This window comes from Cryptomeria japonica, chromosome 5 (assembly GCF_030272615.1).
Source record: "Cryptomeria japonica chromosome 5, Sugi_1.0, whole genome shotgun sequence".
Classification (NCBI taxonomy): Eukaryota; Viridiplantae; Streptophyta; class Pinopsida; order Cupressales; family Cupressaceae; genus Cryptomeria; species Cryptomeria japonica.
In genome coordinates, this window is record NC_081409.1 from 104,442,499 (window position 1) to 104,459,301 (window position 16,803).

Sequence of the window (16,803 nt, forward strand, 5' to 3'; positions counted from 1 at the left end):
ACTCAATTTGAGTGACCCCAAAGCATCACAAGAGACAAAGGAAAACACTTTGTTAGTAAAACCATCAAGTTACTATATAACTTCATGACCACACAAAACTAGAGAACTCTCTAGCATCCACAAGAAAACAAGGTGAGTGAAGCATTGAATAAGATTATAGGTACCACTCTAACTAAGATGTGTAATGCAAAATGAATTGATTCAGACATCAAGATACTAGCAAAACTTTGTACCCACTGGACAACATATAAAGGGGCTACCTCACATACACCCTTTGAATTAGTATATGGCATAGAAGAAATCCTACCCATCAATTTCATTATCAACAACCTTTGGATACCACTAGCACTCTGACAACTGAAGATGAGTCTATAAAGGAATGATTAGAGAAATTAGATACACTAGAAGAGGACAAAAAAATTGGCCTAAGGTCACCTATTAGTAGAACATAGAAGACAAAAGCCTTCACACACCTAAAACCTATGGAAAAAATAATTTAAGCTTGGGGATATTGTACTCTTATATGACAACAAGTTCAAAAAGCAAATCAAAATAAAATTTTGGTGACTCGACCCTTACAAAATCAATGACATTCTAGAATATAAAGAAATTGGATTGGAGACTTTGGAGAGAAATATCCTATAATGCTATGTAAATGAAGAAAGGATAAAAAAATTTCATCATGATTCTAGACAAGGTTGAGTTGAGCACAAGTAAAAGTTCTATCGTGGGGATGACATTTCAATGTAAGAAACTTGCAACCAACTTTATGACAATTTCCACATAACCCAATTGAGATTTCAACAAAATAATCACATAGAATCCACATGCAAAGAATATACAACATATCCATCAAATATGACACAAGATATACCCTAGAAAAACCCTCATGAGGAAAAACCCCCAGCCTCCAAAAGCATCCATCACCATGTATTTTTCAACAATGCAACATTACAATACAACCATGAAAGCTTCTAAAACCCCCTAGCTATCAACAAGCACTCCATGTGAACAAGCATGTAACCACACATCCCATGACATGCTTCCAACCTCCACAAATGCTAAACTTGGCTAACTGGCTAACCCAAATAACTACCCTTGTGGTTGCTTTTATAGACACAAGCTCCCACAAAACCATTGAGTGGTATTCCATCAAAATCATGTGCAAATACCATGGGATAACTATCCCATTGATCCCACATCTAATATTGGGTACTTTACTAAATTGCATTCCCCAATATTAAATAAATGCATTATAATATCTCATTGTTACAATACAACTCATCAAATGGTCTCTCGATAATATTCCCACATAATCTCTACATGTTACACATCCATGTGCAACATCAAATAAATAAATATTATATTACACGTCCATGGGAAAATCATATAATAAATAAATATTATAATTATAAACATTATTATGCAAGGTGTACAACACTTTTTTTTCCCAACAGTTGACCAGAAAACAATATATAGGTATTGGTTCGGAGATATATGAATGTCAATCAGAAATAAGGTTCCAAAATGTATAACTTAGAGCATTGAATGTACTTTAGGGTTACTATATAAGGGTCACATCCCCTTTAAGAGATATAAGTATAGGAGATAGATCTATTCACCAAAATAGATAAGAGATAGAGAGAAAGAAGGTGGTAGATAGAAGATATAAGATATAAAGGAGATATAAAAAATGTATTGATTACACATTGATATATGAATACCAATACATCTAAATTGGGGCCTTAGCAATTAATTAGGATCTAAAATACTTTGTTTTCTACCTCAATAGGACTGAGTCTGGGGTACTAAGACTACAAATGGAGAAATCATTTGGGAACAAAGCTTCGATCTATAGCCCTCAAATTTCTTATTAACACCCATCCAAAATCTCAATACTCTTTCCAAGATTTACATCTTTTCTTGGCTGAATATTTGCTTTATCTAAGTCCTTTCTTAATGATACCACTTCAACCTCTAGTCTTTCATATTCCTTCTTCTTGATCTTTAGACTTTATGTTATTATATCATTTTGGCTCCTAGCTTGTTAAAGTTAAAATTTCAACTCCATAATATGCATTTTTTTTCTTTGATATTGAAATCTTTTGAGATATGTAGTCCTTGTTCCACAACTCTTTTCTTTGGGTTCTTGGTCTCCTTGTAAGGATGATTAAGTTCTTCAAAATCAATTTCAACATCTTCTTCTCTATTTTAGAATACATAATGATTTCATCCTTACTTAGGGATACCATCGCCATTACTAGAGCCTTTTTATTTTCACTGCCAAATGTGTCCTCATCACATTCCTCAAATGGCAGCCTTGTTCTTCACCATACAAGCCATTGTTCTTGTTGTTGTAAACTCTTTGTATACACTTTGATGCAGTGTGACCAATATTACCATACTTAAAACACTTGAGTGGTAACTTACTTTTGTACTTGTCATAGCCTCTTTTCAATTTCCTCACAAAAAATTCTTCTTCTTCTTCTTCTGAATCTTTAATAAAATATGTATTCTCTTTCTCTACAAATTCCTTGAAGGTTTTCTCCTTTCTAAAAGATTTGTCATTCATAATTATTGTTCCATATGCTATTAATGTCCCATGTAACATCTACAGTCAAATAATTCAAATATTTGGCTTCCTATATTGCAGAAGCTTTTGAATCAAACATAGGGAGAAGAGATTCCAGTACCTTTTTAACAACCACTAATTCTTTCATTTCTTCACCAAAAAATTTGATGGTATTGACAACTTCATCAACCCATAATAATTATGCTACAATGTCTTCTTCCTTCTCCTTATTCAAACCTTCAAACAATCCTTGTAGGTCTAAAGGTTTTCCTCAACTTTATCATCACCTTCATAGATATTGTAAGGTTTATCCCAAAATTATTTTGTACTCTTACATTGCATTATATTCACAAACTCAAAATTATCTAGACCACATAAAATAGCATTCATTTCTTTTGTGTTAGTTTCATATCCTCTTTCCCTAGCTTGATCTCTTGGAGGAGTATCTGGAATCTCATTATCATCCACAAAAGATTGCCAAACATCGAGCCCTAGTGCCATTAGATAATCTTCCATCCTTACTCTCCAAAATGCATAGTTAGATCCATCAAACAAAGGTTACTTGTTTGAATAAATACCTTGAGCAAATATGTGTGCTATGGTGGATCTACCTCAAGCTGTTAAGATTCTTCCAAGGAAATTGGCTCTAATACCAATTGTTAGACACATAGTAATACTTGGAGGGGGCTGAATTAGTATATACAAATTTTAAATTTATTGAGCATTAATTATCATTAATAAGTTCTCCAATCAACACGCCTATATTTATCATCAAGAGTATCTACTTGCATCTTATCAATTAAATAACATAAACACACATTCACACATATGAACACCAGATTTACATGGAAACCTAGAAGGGAAAAACCATGCTGTTAATAATTGCTTGAATCTACTACCCAAATTCAACCTCACAAAATAATAGATCACTTACAATATGGAGTAGGAACAAACCTACTAGATACACCATTCCCCCAATTGTATTTGCAGGATCCAACCTACAGGAGACACCAATCCCCTACACCAAAATCTAAGAACCAACTGTTGGGAATATGTGTTGTCATTGATGTCAACTTAAGGTCATTGGTGAAGTTGAAGAGGTTGATAAATGATGTGTGATAAGATAGTTGAGAGAGATGTTTGATATTTGAGAGAGATGGTTTTGACATTTGAAAGAGATGATTTGAAATTTGAGAGAGATGGTTTTAGTTAGATTTTGACATGATCAACATGATTGGAGATAATCCAAAAGACCACCATTTGTATCCATGGCAGAATATTAGTCCATAAGTATATTACCTATTTGCTAACACATTGTTACATATGATTTATACTTTTGGTGAGAAACACAATCATCTTAATTGATTTCTCTATGTTTGAAGGAGTTAAATGAAATTTTTGCAATGCTTCTAGTCTTACGTGTATGACTAAGAAATTTATCTATGGTATTAACGACATCATAATTTCTTAAGTCTATGAGTTGGTATTTTGGTTCACATTCTACTACATTACATTCAATTTTGTTACGTGGTTCTAGAGTTACGTTTGGTAGTGTGTAAGCAGTCTAATTCCTAGATTTCAAGTCAATCATTTTTTCAATAAGAGTTATAAGTGTTTGTCCTCTAGAGTATAGTTTAATAGTGTAATGTATCTTAGTTTCTCATTAGAATGCTATGCATTCCTTTGCTATGATTGGTATGCTTGTGCACACTTTGGAACATGTTCAATAAGGTATAAGGGTTCAATAATTCGAGTTGCAAATGTTTTTGTGTATCGCAGTACAATATGTATTATGTTGTAGTGTATCAGTTAGATTGGTTTTCCCCGTTTCTATCAGATTAGTGGGTTTCTCCAATTGCGCCAACACTTGATGATTAATTTATTCTAGAGATGATTGCAGAGAGTTTGTAGATGACCTGTATTACTTTCATCTTGGTTTTCTTGATGATTTTGGTTTCTCCCCAACAGTGTAAAGGAAAAAAGTTAACATTTTTTTATAGTGGTATTGATATTTGGGACAACAATTTGAGTTCCTTCATTTGTGGTTAATCCTGACCTATCTTAATTCCTTTATAGAATGTATTGTGATGTATTGATTTCAATTATGCTTTGGGTTGATTTGTAACCTAATTTTACTCATGTTACATGTGTTTGAAGCCAACGTATATTTGGTCACACATTTCATTTGATGGGTTCTATTGGAGGTGACCTAATTGATGTTTTGAGGTGTTGTGGAGAGTATATATGGAAGGATAGATCATTTGTGAAAGGCATGAGGTATGGAATGATTTGGTAATGTATTAGATAAACATGAAGTGTGTGAAGTCAGTATGATAGAGTAATTGTGATACGAAGAGGACAACAATATCAATAAATGCCAATTTTTTCTTCTACAATAGTTCATGTTTACATTTTCATTGTAATATTCATGTATCCTACTATCAAAAAATGAGTCTCTTCAATAGATCTCATATTTCATTGTATCTTGCTTTGCAAGTCCTTTCTGGGAGCAGTGATCTTCCTTGGGCGGTGAACCCTAAAACAAACATTGTAATATTTGTTTCATATAGTGTGAGTAAAATCTCACTCACCATGGTTTTTCCCTTATTGGGTTTTCTACGTAAAAACCTTGGTGGTCTTATGTGGTGCATGCTTGTTTATGTTCTTACCTTCTTTAGATCCAATTTAATATTTAAACGGTTAATGACTATATAAATTTTAATTAATGTTGATCACCCTCCCCTCTCATCATCTAGGTGTGTTCAACACCAACTTAGCCTATGAGACCTCAATTTCAACAATAAGCAAGAGATATCAAATATGGACCTCCATGACCGATTACACATCTTCCTCTTGATATGATCAACCTTACAACACTCTCACATATTACATATGATCTTTTGATGAAATTGCACAAACGATTGGGATGCAACTCGCATTGCATCACTTCAATAACACATACCAAACAATTACATTACACACACATTTGGAATGAACCTAGGTCATCTACATATATGAATTACAATGACAAAAAATCACATAACATCCTAGACTAACATTAATGCATCCGCAAGTTAGCCACAAGAATAACCCTTAACCAAATGTGTAATAGGCTAGATCTTAAAGCCCACATATTACACCAAAAGAGGGTCATGTTATGCATTGCCCAATGTAGACTTATCTGATCCCAATGGTCATCCACATGCTTTCTGTGAGGAGCACAAGTTATAATCCTCTAGCACATCAATCCAGAACACCAACCTAGCTGGCTAGTGACCATTAAGTCACTTCTAACTTTCTTTCTGTTGAACCTCATCTATTGAAACTATTGAATTTGACATTACATGTGTAGATATACTCTCCTTCCAACTAGCATGACATAACACTCAATTGTGATAGAATGTAGAATACAAGAAGTTTCCAAAGCAATCTCATTATCTAAGTAACTTACCACAAAGACTTTCAAATCACACTTCTAGATTACCTTCAACAATATGAATGGATGAAAGATGCTATTATAAACATACTTCAATTGATATTACCAACTTAACTTATCATTGTACTTCTGGAACTCAAATACTCGGACATGGACATGACAGTAATCACATTCTTCTAAGTACCTTGCATGCTCATCAATGACAGAACTAACCAACACCTTTAACATCAATGATAACATGTGACCAATAACTCTCATTTATCATCTTCTTTATTCTCAACATATATTTAATTCATATCATTCACACTCTTATTCCCTTCTTTACGTAGTCTCATAGTACCTTTTCATAATTTATTTCCATCATATCCTTTCATAATCACTTAATTATCTTATTTTCATTACTTTAGCTTTTCCTTTATGATATTTAACATATTTAAAAGAGGCACATAATGGGTATATGGGCCTAGAAATGATCTAGTTTACATTTGTGGTGCCCCACAACCTTCTATATCTTGCCAACATTCTCCCTATACCTAAAACATTGTCTTTTCCTCAAGGCAACCTATTGAAATCACTTAAAATTTCAAGAGTTAATCATGATTACCTTTTTTGTCATGGTTCTTCATCTAGTGAGCAAAATTTTATAGTACACATTTTTTGTGTGATATGTTTCTATTTTATTTGTCTTTGATCTTATTATTTGCATATGATGTTATATTCTATGAAACCCTTTATTCAACTACCTATTCTACTTCTAAATTAAGGGAAGTATCTTCATCTTTACCTTAATATTATTAATGAATCTAAGTTTGTATGGCCCTTTCTTTTTATATATTTAGAGATGAACATTAGGTATCTTTCTTCTCCCACTTTCATATTTATGTTCTTTGGTTGTTTTTCCATTTCTTCTAGACCAATTGTTCCTGTTTGTATAAGATGACAAAATTTGGGTGAAATTACTACTATTCCTTATAGGAGAATGTGATGGGTTTCTAGTTATTTTCAATCTCTTGTGGTGTCATCTAGAACTTGTTCCTCTTAATTTTCCTTTGTGCATTTTCATTTGGGATTGTGACAAGAGTTTGGATCCTTTTGTGTACTTGATGTGTCTTCTCACCTTGATAAAAAAATATATATTCATTTGTCTTATTTGAGTCCTTTGTTTGTCTTGTTTGTTCTCGGTGTATATACCAAGAATGAGGTAGCAACTATAAAGTCCAATAAAGCAAGTGAAACCATATTAATTTATTTTTTCTCCCCTTTTAGTCAATAAATTCTTAGAATATTTAATATTTTTTATTTGATTGGAAACTCCTTTATAAATAGGCATCACGTGCATTAGCCATTCCTTCTTTAAAATCTACATTTAATTGCAAACTCTAGATTCCTCCATGTGAGGATGTTTTCTTTGTGGGTTTTCCACTACCTTCTTGCATTCCTTGCCTAAGTAACATGGAAGGCTACCATCCTAATCTCCTCATAGGATTATTATCTTTTCATCTTATTTTGATAATTCTCAACATCCCCGACTCCAACATATTTGAGATAGCTCTTACAATTATGCTATATGAGGATTTTATTTTTTGTTATGCCTTCACTCTATTTTATCATTGGTTTCAATATAGGTACTACTATTTATGTCCATATTTTGTGTTCCTTTCTTTTTCCTTATCTTCTCAACTATTTATCAATATGTCTTTTTTGTCTTCTTCAATATAAGTGGCACTAGGAATAGCATGTGATTGGAGACGTTTTTTTTCCTCATGGAGTCTCTTGGTTTGGGGGATCACCCCTTTGGGATTTCTTTTTCTTTTTCTATTCTAATTGTAATTGACTACTGTTGATGGAGGTATTAGCACAACCAACTCTATGTAAACAATAGATCACATACTCCTCTTGAAAGGTAGGGATTTCTACCCCTAGGTTCCTTAGTAGTTAGGTCTTGACAATGTTGGGTAGCCTAGTGGTTTGTGTGATTAGTTTAACAGGGGGCCTTTGCTAGTAAACTAAAACTCCAAAAGCTTAACTCTTCTGATCTAATAAAAAATATTCAATTCAATTTATTCAAAAGGAAAATACATCTTTAATTTTCCAAACAACTCCAAATTTATATCTATAATTATTTCATCATGCATATAAAGGAAATTAAGTACATCTAAACATTTAATTGCTATTGCAATTCTAAAAAATGCTTTAAACTTATTAGATTTTAAAATAAAATTCAAAAGATGATTAGGAAAAAGAGAAATAACGCTAAACAAAGGACAACGGTAAGTTTCATTCCATTTATTAGATCTAAATGATTAGATGATATCAATAAACCAACAATACCATGACCAATATACACAATCATATGTAAAACTGATGTAATTGTCTAAGGAAATTAATAGGATTTTTCAAAGTTATTTAGAATCAAATCAACATAATTCATGCACATATTTGAGACACGACCTTGTGTAAAGTACAATAAAACAATCATCTCACCAAGTTATTCAATCTACAACACATAATGTTATCAAGATTGAAACATCATTTTCAAAACAATAGACATGATCCTTTAATTATCACAAATAGGAAAATTACAATATATTTCTTTAGTAGATGATGCAAGAGAGAAAGGAGTTCTCCAACTTTCCTTTAATCTTCAACACTCAAAATACTTAACAAAGATAGTAACAGAGACACTTTGCTTTCTTAGTCTTTGAAACAATTTTACTTCAAATCAAATACTTAGACAATCCTACAATAAATCTGGTAACCTTTTATTTACCATTAAGACCTTTCGAAGGCTTCTCTCTACTCATCATTTTCTTCATACTAATTTTCAGCTTTGCTATTACTCATTGGCTTCTACTCTCTCACAAGCCTACAAATTTTCTTTTCTATCTTATGCATATCTCCAAAATGCATACTCTGCAAATGGGAGAGGACCTAGTAGTTGAGCACCTTAACTCCACATTTATCAAAATCCTACATGCAAATTTCAAATCACTCCCAATTTTTTACAGGAGCTTATTTGGAAAGTCCCCTTCATATAACTAAGGTTTTAGGGCTACATCATCAAATATAATGCCACGCCAATATGCTTTTTGCCAAGGTGTCCAAAACAACCCCCAAAAAAAGTGAGACGATACTTGTGTAAAAGTGAGACTGATACTTATATGCTGATATGGAATTACTTGATTCATTGCTTTTTAGTGCTTAGGGATATTTCATTCAATTATGGATAGTCATCATCACAACAACAACTTTAAAGTCATAACTATTGGTGCAATATTGTTAAAAATATTGAACATTAAATCAACAAGTGTGGACATCAAATCAATAAATGCTATCACAACCATTGGAACGTGCTCAACTTCTAAATCCTTTCCCCTACTCTCACAAACCTACGACTTTTCTTCTCTACCTCGTGCATATCTCCAAAATGCCTACTCTGCATAGGTGTTTGTTTGTGCAACCCACCACACATTCCTCTCTTCTGGCCATTTCTATTCACACTTTCTACTCTCTTGCGAGTTGTTTTTTACATCTGCAATTATTCCTTTGTCTTTTCATCTTCCTTCCATGTGTTGATGTTGTTTAACTCACTCCTCCCATCGATTGAAATCTTCCTATAAATTTGTCAATAAGGGAAACTGATTCGCTTTTATTAATCATACTTGCCAAATGCATTAGTTTCTAAGTCTTTTCAATTACCAAGGTAAAAGGTTGGGGAATTTGGGTTTATAACAACCAATTTCAAAAGCCTTTTCGACTGATAATCTATTTTGTGCAATCATAGTGGCCCATGAAACTACATTTCTAATGAGGTATTCTATTAAACATGACCTTTTTTCTAATAAATAAAGAATAAAATAAATGTTTAAAATCACTAAGAGTCTGGAAAGCTATTAGAGAAGGACGCGGCTAATCTTCATACAAAACAACATTCCATATAATTTATAAAATCTGCAAAACACAACGGATTTTCAAGGAATTTTTATTAGTTAAATCTTCATGATTTGCATCTCTATCGTTGTAAAACCATAAAAAATTCAACAAAAAAGCACTGTGTTTTGTAGATCCGAGAGTTTTTTTTATAGTGCCATTTTGTGTGGAGATTAGCCACTGGCATTAGAGAAGGTATTGATGGCTTTAAGTCACTCATGTTTGGACCCTTGTGATATTTCAACTTAACTTCTTGTTATAAAGTTGACTTTTCTAGCTTTTCATGTAGTTCATGAAAATCAACCAACTCTTCTTCAAACTTCTGAATCGACACCTTGGTCTGCACCATCTTGTCTATTGATTCTTTAAATATTGTCTTGTGCAAGTGGTCTACAAGCTCTTTAATCATCTTTGCAGGAGATCTAAGTGATAAAGATGTTTCCCAAATGTGCAAGAAATGTCTTTAATAAAATTTTAATTTTAGTTGTAACTTGGTAGCTAGATTCCTATTCCTACTTATTATATCTTTGTACTTATTTAACTCTTTGACCCTTACCTAACTATCTCTCAACCATAATTTGGTATTATCTTGGTCATCTTGTTCAATATCCAATTTCTTGATCAATTTTTCAATTGGAGTCGACCTTATCTTCTACAAAATTTGGATGTAATTTTTTTGCAACATAAAATCAAGTCATCTACTTTGAGCTCCATTTGGTGGGCTAATCTATCTACATCACTAATGGAGTTATAAGATTTTATTATTTTCCTAATTATTTTATTTCCATATTCCTATAAGTTTTCTCTTCATTATTTTGCTATTATGCGAAGGTCTTTTGCGTCTAAATGCTAAGCAACCCTATTCGAAATTTCTTGTAAAATTGGTGTGGGTGCAACTTAGTCAATAAGTATGACTAAATTATTAACATACACAATTAGTTCTACCACCCAGGCTTTTAAACCTTCTCTTTTTGTTCTCACATTTCTACAAACATGTCCAAATTATGGACATTTCAAGCTGCAGGGACTATTTTTCTTCCTGTTGAGTTTGAGTACCCAAATTGACTTCTTGAATCTAATAATCACTTGGCTATATATCGGACTCTAGATTATTCATTGTAAGGATAGAAACTTATGTTATCATGTATCCCTATTCATTCAAGGTCACTTTGGAGTGTCTCCTTTCTCTTTTCCTTTTAGTTTTTGGGGCTTTAAAAGCCTTTGCAAGGACAGAAAATTCTTCTTCCTTAGTTTAGACATATGTCCTTTTTTCTCTTTTGTACAATATGGTTAAGACATAATAGGAGGATATATGTATCACCTTGTTGTTCTCAAGGATGAGAAGAATAATTTATCCATCCTTACAAAGGCTTTTAAAGCCTTCCTTAGTTTAGACATATGTCCTTTTTTCTCTTTTGTATAGTATGGTTAAGACATAATGGGAGGATATATGTATCACCTTGTTGTTGTCAAGGATGAGAAGAAGAATTTATCCTTACTTCCTCAAAGTATGCCTCATTCTCTTGATGGTGTGGTGGAGAGATGTGGAGAGGAAATATTATGTGACCTTATAGTATCTTGAGAATTCTTAAGATTATTATCTTCATGTTGTTGGGAGACTTCCATGTTATCTATATTATCCACATTTTCTTTCTCCAAGTTTGGTTCAATATAGATTCCATCACCATTGAGCATCTCTTTATAGTCTTGATGAGGAGGTGAATAAATTAAAGATTCATGAGGTAGAGATGAGTGAGGTGGAGATGGAGATGGACTTGAGGAATAGGTAGATGAATAGGGGGTGGATGTAAAAAGTCACCAATGAAGGAGGAAAACTTGTTCAAGGAGATGGGAGAGTAGGGACATGAGGTGGAGAAGTTGAGAGAGAAGGAAGGGGAGACTCATGAAGTGGAGAAGAGGAGGGAGAAGGATGTTGATAAGAGGGTTGAGAAGGTATTTGTGAGGAAGGAACAACATTAGACCATGTTCTCTTCCTTCTCTAAAGAGGGTTTTGTTCATCTCCTTTTAAACCCTCTATTATGACCCTCTTAGAATTATCTCTCTCTTTAGTGGTTGTTTCTTTTGAAGTTGGTTTACCAGATTATTTCTCTATCCCCTTTATCATATTGTTCTTTCACTTTTTTGTGAGGTACCTCTATAGAGATTACTTGTCAATTCGTCAAATTTAGTGAAAAAAACAAAAAAGGAAAAAAAATAGGCCATAATTTTTTCTTAGTGTATTTTGGAGAAAAATAATTTATGTGTGTTTTTTATAGCCACAAAAAGCAATCTAGGTGCCTATTAGATTTTGCAGATAGTGAGTAGATCACAAAAATATTTAGTCAAAATACCACAATGTGACCATTTTTCTTGTAGGTTGAAGTTTATTTATTTTTATCAAATCACATTTTCTACTTTTTGGATTGAAATTTTTTTTCTAGGTCTTATTAGAAGCATCTTTTTTTTTTGTAAGTATCTGTTAGATTTTGAATGCAATGATTTAATCTTGCAGAGATCAAATTATAAGGGCCATGTTTATTTGCTATCAACTAGCTAAATTTACCCTATTATTCAAAAATTCATAACATGATGGTGTCAAAACTAGACAAAAAAATATTATTGAAAGTTGGTACTAAACTCTTTCCAATGGTGTAGGTCTCATCTATAGATTTGGCTACTAGTTTTTATTATTCCTCGTCAAAGTTAGATCTTCATTTTCTACTCTTGAGATCATATCTTTTTGCCAGATCTCATATTTTTGTGATTCTTGTTGCATTGGAAAGGTGATTCAAAGCTCTTCAAATCCGTCCATGCCCTTTTTTAAGAATCTGCCCCAACTATATTTTATCTAGTTTTTTTTGTTTTCACATACTAGTTAATTACTTGGTCTTTTAGCACTGGAACAAATTTGTTTGCATGAGATGTCATCATTAGATCTAATTTATGTGCACTGAGGCTATTTGAGACCAGTTTAATTAATTTGAGGACTTATCATGGGTTTCTTTGTTCATCCTATTATTTTTATCCTAGAGGAGGATAATTAACGAGTCTTGATGAAATGGCATTTAGACACGTCTCAAGTGGTTATATATGTTTACTTATCTATATTGACTTACACATGAACTAGTCACACTAGGGGGTAGATTAGCTTGGGATATTATCATTGACCATGTTGTGGGATTGATTTGTTCTAGTGTTGATCCTGACATTGTGTGTTATATCAGACATTAATTGTCCCTATAGACTATGGACTCAAATTTGAGATATCCATGGGGACCCTCATATCTCTCCATTCCTAGAGGATCTCGTAGAAAATTGTTTAATTCCCATCTCACATGAAAATTACATACCCTATGATGATGATAATTTAGAGGAGGTTGAGTATATCATAGTTCTTGCATGTTTTGATGGATTAAAGGCTTGTTTCCTAGTTATTACTCCTCACATTGCAACCCAATCTTAAACTTTAGTTGTTCTTGATCGGCTTGGTATCATTAGATGCATGCCCCCCATTCATTTAGTGTAGCAAGGTATTCACCTTATAGACACAACTACTTGATATTCATAACTTGCAAACATATCATCCTTGTTAGTGGAGCCTCAAATTGCATATCTAGAGTGTTATTTGCAAAACATTCATCTCCTCTTTCATGACAACCAAATCAGTGTTGTGTTTTAGTGAGGAAAATTAGGGTTTCACCAATTAAGATAATAAAACCAGTAATCTTACCTAAGGGACCAAAGAATTAAAAAGGAGGGTGAATCCAATTAGATCTAGCCATAATTCAATTAGGAAAAGGGATGAGATATTGATTAGATTCACTTGGATGTTTGTCTCTCCCATTTGAGTTGAAATTTGATTGTAAATTGTGAATTTTAGGGTAAAAAAATGGACATTTGAAGTCAAACAATAACAATAGACTACTACTGATATCAAACAGCCACATTTAGGGATCTGAGTAGATGAATAAGATTAGAACCTGTTCCTAAAATTTTGGGTTGAATTGTTGGGACCGGGATGCTAGGTCGCCTTAGTCTTATAACTCGAATACAGGCAAATGGGATATTTTCTAGATGAAGGAGATACACTAGATTCACTATCGGAAGCTTGGGTAGAATTTCCAAGATCTGGATGCTAGGTTACCCTGGTCCTCCACTTTTTGCTTTGTCAAAATTTGAACCTGTTCGTCATCATCAACTCTATCAAAATCTTCATTCGTAGCTCCCGAGTCAACTATTTGCACATAGAAAGAGAAGAAAAGGGGTTCTGGATAGGGGTTTTCCTTAGGTCAAACCCCAGTTTAGGAAATAACCTTGAAATTAAAATGACAATTGTAATGGAAATTGAATTGAATTGTATTAAAATGCTTTTGTTTTGAGGGAAAGGCTAGATCTAAAATTGAGTGCTTGTAATTGAAATGTATGTCTTGATAAAGCTTGCTTGAATCCTCACACAATGGTTTTAGGATGTCTTGTAGAATTTCTTAATAGAAGGTAGATCATGGATGTCATCTTGAATGCTTGGACTTGACTTGACTTCTTCTCCAATGCTTAATGAATGCTTGATTGCTTGCTCACTAGAATAGAATTTGCTAGAGTGTAATTGAGATCGTTAGATGACTTAGGTTTCAAATGAGAGTGGCAGACCACCTTTTATACCTAACTATCTGAAAGCTATTAAAAATTTTCTAAGTAGGCTGACACAAGATCTAATTTCCCACTCACTCTATGTGACCATTGTGAGGACCAAATTTGGGTCCTAATTGAGAGGACCAGGGTGTCGTGGCACCAGAGTCCTGAGCTAGGACTAGGGTGCCCTAATGCCTTGGACCTGAGAATCAGGACTCAACTTTGGGGGAAAGACAGAAGAGAAGGTGAAAATGAAGGTTTATGAAGGGTGTGAGAAAAATCAAAGCAAACATTAGGCATTAAAAGACAAATTGCCAAGGTGAGGACGAAATTGTATACATATACAATTTACAACGCTACATTTAGCCCCCACTTTAGTGGGAGTATGAGACTAAACCCATACTCATGATAAAGTACAAAGTCTCATTGAAAAACTTTCACCAAGATACCAAAGAGACAAGACACACCAAGCCCCCAGGGACTTTAGGATCTTACTACTCTAATATCAAAGTAAAAGGGACACCACATGAAAGGAAAATAGAGAGAATGACTATACTGGCGTAGTAAGATTTGCTTACTTTGAGTCATGAAAAATAAATAAAAAATACCAAATGAAAAAGCAAAAGGCTCAATTTGTAAAGTAATTTGAATATTAAAAACATGTCATGGTGTTTGCATAAAGTGTAACATTGAGCAGAGTGTATGTCCCCACATTAAAGTGTTCGCATACGCCTTATTGGGAGAAATTTTCTTAAGATGACATGCATCCAAAAGACAAGCACGTTACCACAATGAGATGCTCCCAAGAAAGGAAAAATCAAGGATAATGATCATGAAATATATAGGAAAAAGCACATAAGGGATCCACTGACTCTGGGGTCAGTATGCATTTGTGATAAATAATGTATCTCAAGCATAATTGTATTGAATTGACCTCATCCCCCAAAGGTAGTGGAACTACTAATACAATGGAAGAAGAGCACAAACAAATGTCTTTTTGGCTCAACATGGAAGAGACCAAAAAGAGATCTCAACTCTTTGCATCGTCCCCAAGTAGAAAACACAAGAGCACATTTACGAACAATAGCACATGTATAACATATAGAAGAATTGAGATACAAATAGAGAAATGTCACAATGGATTCAGCCTCTTTATTACCTTTCACCAATAGAGTAACAAGGATCATCCAAAGAGAACCTAACATAACAAAAAAAACATATCAAGCAACACATCATGGGGGAGGCACATTATGAACAAGCAAACACACAAAAGAAAATCTACGACATGAATGAAGCTAGTCAAACAAATCATCCACATCTCAATCTTGCTTCACATTATCTAGGGATGGTGGATAAGATGCAAGAGGAGCCACATTGAGTACAATAGATGGAGCTATTGCAAGTTCCAAACGAGGACCATGCTCTAATGATGAATCACTTTGTTTGTCACTAGGAGCTAGGGTTAATGCTTTTGAAAAATGTTAAGATAACCCATGATTAATCTCAACAAGCTCATACATATCATTAGAATTATTAGTGTTAGCGTGAAAAACATCACTATCATCATCCATATCATCATCTAAATTAATATTTAAATAGGATCTTTAACGTGAAAAGAAGTTGAATCATCATTTTTCTTTAGCATTTTTAACTTAGGTGATTTGAGTTGAACTTCCTCCTTAGGGTTAGGCAAAGGCTGGACAAATGGGACCAAGTAAACATTTGGTGTCTTCAAGGAGGAAATGGTTTGGGAAGAAAGCTCACAAGCCTTTGCATGACGTCTTCATTAGTGTTCTCTCGCACAACAATTCCTTTTAGTTTTACCTGAGACTGACAAAGGTTGAAGATCAATTGACATAGGAATCTTTTCTTCCCTTATAGGGGGGGGGGAGAAGAAACCACAATTGTAACACATCTCTAACCCTAGCATAGTGAAGTGAGTATTATGATACTGAACCTACACATAATATATAAATAAAGAGAGTATTGAAATGATAATCAACATAGATAGAGATATCTGTTAGATCTAGTGGTTACTGTATTTAGTCTTGGGGGACATATTGATGTTAGTAAGGTGCAATGTTTGGAATAATGATTTACTTGCGATTTGGATATATGATGATGGTCTTGCATATTATTTTTATTGTCATGTGCTAACCTATGTTTCAGGTGATACTATAGGATATGGTATATGGTTATTGTTGTTATTTGATATTATGGAATTGATGAGAAGAAT